Consider the following 4,542-nt stretch of genomic DNA (forward strand, 5'->3'; position numbering starts at 1 on the left):
TGTCTGTTGGGGGAAACAGCTCTAGGTCTGGTGTCCACTTGAATGATGTTTTGAGGTAACATTAGCAACCAAACAACCACAGAAAGCTAAAAAGTTTTTGAAGCGATTCCCATCCTCTGTTATTGTTTGTAATGAGAAAAGTTTATTATTTGACTAATTTCACAAATTTCAGCATGACACGTTTTAAACCATTTCAATATAAACATGCGCAACTCAAATCTGCACTTACAGGAAGTGACAGTAGGCTCTGCCCTGCTACACAATCACGCTCAATTTTCATTTCCCTTCAGTACAAATTAAATGTACGAGAGTTTGGTAGGACCAAGCTAATTCAGTTCGGGACTACAAATACAAAAATCTGTCTGCATGTTCATGTAAACATTCAGCCAGAAGAAGCCACCAGAATAGACATCTTTGGTGAGCAGTAATTGACGGCCGCATTCCAACACAATTATAATGTTGAAGTAATCCAAGTATTCAGAATTCGTTGCTCTGATTGAGTAACGTATGCGAATACGTTCATAATTACATTTTTAAGCATGTATTCTGTGATAGAATACGTTTTGAAAGTATCCTCCCCACACTGCTTGTTTTAAACTTCTTTAAAATCCTCATCTTATCCTCGGGTCAAATTGACCCATTTTCTCAAATCAATGTTCTTTTTAACTACCCGGTTGTAATTATCTAAAATAACATGATTGATTCCACCCAACGCTCTTTGGCAAGTACAAATCTCTACTTTCAGTAATTTCGGAGTGTCTTATTCAATTTTATAGCATTTGAAAAACTAATTGAAGTGTTGTTGAAATAGTTTTGAGTAAAAGTTGACATATTCCAGTCTGTGATTATTCATCAACATCCATTCCTTTAATTTTAGTCTCAATAATTCTTAATTTCTGCTTTTCTAACTCAAACATTTGGTAACATTTCCTATACATGAGGTTTATTGACCATAAATTCCAAAAATAACTGTAAAACTAAAGTTAATAAGTTAGTGTTACGAAGTGTTGAAAACGTCAAAGTGACAAACTTTGAAAAAAAGCGTCAAAAGTGTTAAAAACATCTATAAAAAGCGTTGATTTTCAATTCGGACAGGAAGACAACACAATGGTTAAAGACTTCTTTATTGAAAAGCTCTAACTGTTCCTCCAACTCAGATCAGCGATAGATAGAATCTGACACACTGACGACAAACAAACAAACCGTGCAGCGCCTCTCTCGGGTCGGTCGGTGTCACCCGAAATATTCAGCAACAAGGTGATGGTTCCAACCCTGAATGAGAGCGGGGGAGTCAGGGGATGAGTCACGAACCCAGGGGGACGCCGTGGACAACCTAATGTGCTGACAAACGCACGCTTTGAGAGTGAATGTGTTGGAATAAAATGTGTTCATATCATGTGTGCTCAAAAACATTATATTCCCGTAGTGCATTATATTAGTCATATGTGTTCAATTCATTATATTTTGAGCTAAAGAGCAAAAGCATTACACACAGTCTGCTTGGTTTCAGTGTGATTATTCGGTTCACTTCTAAATAAGAAGCATGTAGTTCATAAGTTTACTGTGACCTTATAAGTATTACTTGATAAGTTGTTTCGGTACAATGTGTCCAACCATAGCTCTGCCGAGTTCATTCTGAAAAGCAGGGCCGAGGGTGGTTAGGGACTGTGTTTGGGTGGAGGTCCTCTCCAGTAGCAGTCTGAGACCTGGTATTGGGTGGAGGTCCTCTCCAGTAGCAGTCTGAGACTTGTTATTGGGTGGAGGTCCTCTCCAGTAGCAGTCTGAGACTTGTTATTGGGTGGAAGTCCTCACCAGTTGCAGTCTGAGACCTGTTATTGGGTGGAGGTCCTCTCCAGTAGCAGTCTGAGACCTGTTATTGGATGGAGGTCCTCTCCAGTAGCAGTCTGAGACCTGTTATTGGGTTGAGGTCCTCTCCAGCAGCAGTCTGACACCTGTTATTGGGTGGAGGTCCTCTCCAGTATCAGTCTGAGACCTGTTATTCAATCAATCAATCACCAATCAATCTTTATTTCTAGAGCACATTTAAAAACAACCTGGTTACCAAAGTGCTGTACATAGAACTGGAACAATAAATAGACAAATACAACACCAGACAAATACAACAACAGTTCTCATCTGTATTAAAGCCAGGGAATAAATGTGTTTTAAGTCGTGATTTAAAAACCGGAAGGCTGGGGGCCAGTTTGACATGTAGAGGCACCTCATTCCAAAGTCTCGGGGCTGCGGCTGAGAAAGCCCGATCCCCTCTACTGTTATTGGATGGAGGTCCTCTCCAGTAGCAGTCTGAGACCTGTTATTGGGTGGAGGTCCTCTCCAGCAGCAGTCTGACACCTGTTATTGGGTGGAGGTCCTCTCCAGTAGCAGTCTGAGACCTGTTATTGGGTGGAGGTCCTCTCCAGTAGCAGTCTGAGACCTGTTATTGGGTGGAGGTCCTCTCCAGCAGCAGTCTGAGACCTGTTATTGGGTGAAGGTCCTCTCCAGTAGCAGTCTGAGACCTGTTATTGTGTGGAAGTCATCTCCAGTAATAGTCTGAGACCTGGTATTGGGTCGAGGTCCTCTCCAGTAGCAGTCTGAGACTGTTATGGGTGAGGTCCCTCCAGTACAGTCTGGACTTGTTATTGTTGGAAGTCCTCTCCAGCAGCCGTCTGAGACCTGTTATTGGGTGAAGGTCATCTCCGTAGCAGTCTGAGACTTTTTATAGGGTGAAGGTCCTCCTCCAGCAGCAGTCTGAGACCTGTTATTGGTGAATTCATCCTCCGTAGCAGTCTGACCTGTTTATGGTGAAGGTCCTCCAGCAGCAGTCTGAGACCTGTTTATAGGTGAAGGTCCTCTCCATGCAGTCTGAGACTTGTTATTGGTGGGGAGGTCCTCCCAGCAGCAGTCTGAGACCTGTTATTGGGTGAAGGTCATCTCCAGTAGCAGTCTGAGACCTGTTATTGGGTGAAGGTCATCTCCAGTAGCAGTCTGAGACCTGTTATTGGGTGAAGACCACGGAGAACATTCAGCGGTTAGACGGAGACACTGCAGGCTTGTCCTGATGCTGGTTTCTGCAGAGCTGAGACACAAAAAATAAGGCAAGGACATTGATTTTCTGGTAGAAAAAAATGTATATATGTGTAAAAATTAAAAATGGGTCAATTTGACCCGAATACCATACAAGGGTTAAGGTTTTCCAGTATGAAATGTACACACTCACCGGATGAGACCACGTGTACTCGGCATAGAGCTCAGCAGTGACTGGAGACTTTTTTAAAAGGCTCTGGTTCCAGATGTTATATTCCCCCATTTAATTTCTCCATTTACATTTCAGAAAATGCTTATTTAAAAAAAAATGTCAAGCCTGGAACCAAGCCAACCAGCTCTGAGATAAATTGTCACCACAAAACATTTGATTTGGCTCAAAGAATACTTTTGAAATGAGTGCGGTAAACATTTCCATGGTAACAGCGAGTTCCACCAATCAGACACGCAAATAAAACTTGATATGCATAACCCTTGTGTTGTCTTAGTGATATAATCACAGACTGGAATATGTCAACTTTTACTCAATACCATTTCAAAACCACTTCAGTTGTTTCTTTCAAATACTATAAAATTGAATAAGACGCCCCAAAATTAATGAAAGTAGAGATTTGTATTTGCCAAAGAGCGTTGTGGGGAATCAATCATGTTATTTTGGGGAATTAAAAAGAACATTGATATAGGACAACGGGTCAATTTGACCCGAGGACAACATGAGGGTTAAATCAAGGCTGACTTCATATGGATTTCTGGCTTCTACAGGTGCAATAGGCAACATTTACACGCCTACGTTTTGGTTTAGAAACTAATATCCTTTGCTACGTTCTAGTCTTTTTGGGCCAAAGGGCATCACGTGACAGGCCGGGCGCTGCAATTCCACTGTCGGCCACTGTGTTCAGTTTAAACGTCAGCTGACACTAATCTGAAGCTTCGCTCTGCAGTCGCTGTGGAGACATGGCACAGAAACCACCTGCACTGGGATGAGGTCATGTGAATTTGTTATTAGCTGGCAGTGGACGTGGTCGCTTCCCCCTAGCAATGTAGGTAGCAGGCTTAAGTGGGGCCCTTGTGACCTATTTATACAATTAATAATCATAGTATAGTCGTGGAATAAATGCATGCACGGAAATTATTTTCTGGAATAAGCTGTTGTTTTTCTGCAGTTAAAACAAATCTCCAAATAGCAAAAATAAATAGAAAAAACACAAGACAAATTAATGTTGAAATCCCGTAAGAAATACTACTGTACGTTGTGTATGTGTGTGAGGTTGTGATATCGTGTGAGCGGGTCCCACGCCCTCAGTAATGTCTTTTGACGCGCAGTTTTTCCATAATTTGCCGGTTAATGCGAGGCAGATGCACGTAACGCTTCTGTGTGCAGAGCGGGCCTCAGAGGCAGCAGGAGTGCTCAGGCTATGAGATAATGCCAGAGAGAGGCCAGCCTGGGACTAACACCGCTGCCACTGCTGCTGTGTGTGTGTGTGTGTGTGTGTGTGTGTG

The 4,542-nt window shown here is 42.3% G+C and overlaps 1 long non-coding RNA gene across 1 annotated transcript in view; it reads right to left on the minus strand.

Annotated features, from left to right (window-relative positions):
* Positions 1-1,881, minus strand: part of LOC116701132 (uncharacterized) — a 17,409-nt gene extending 15,528 nt beyond the window's left edge. The window contains exons 1-2 of the long non-coding RNA XR_004334820.1: positions 1,871-1,881; positions 1,494-1,499 (exon numbers count right to left, since the gene is read on the minus strand). This is a non-coding gene — a long non-coding RNA (uncharacterized LOC116701132). The remainder of the gene's footprint in view (positions 1-1,493; positions 1,500-1,870) is intronic.
* Positions 1,882-4,542: the final 2,661 nt, after the last annotated feature.

Source organism: Etheostoma spectabile, chromosome 13, assembly GCF_008692095.1.
Source record: "Etheostoma spectabile isolate EspeVRDwgs_2016 chromosome 13, UIUC_Espe_1.0, whole genome shotgun sequence".
NCBI classification, from domain to species: Eukaryota; Metazoa; Chordata; class Actinopteri; order Perciformes; family Percidae; genus Etheostoma; species Etheostoma spectabile.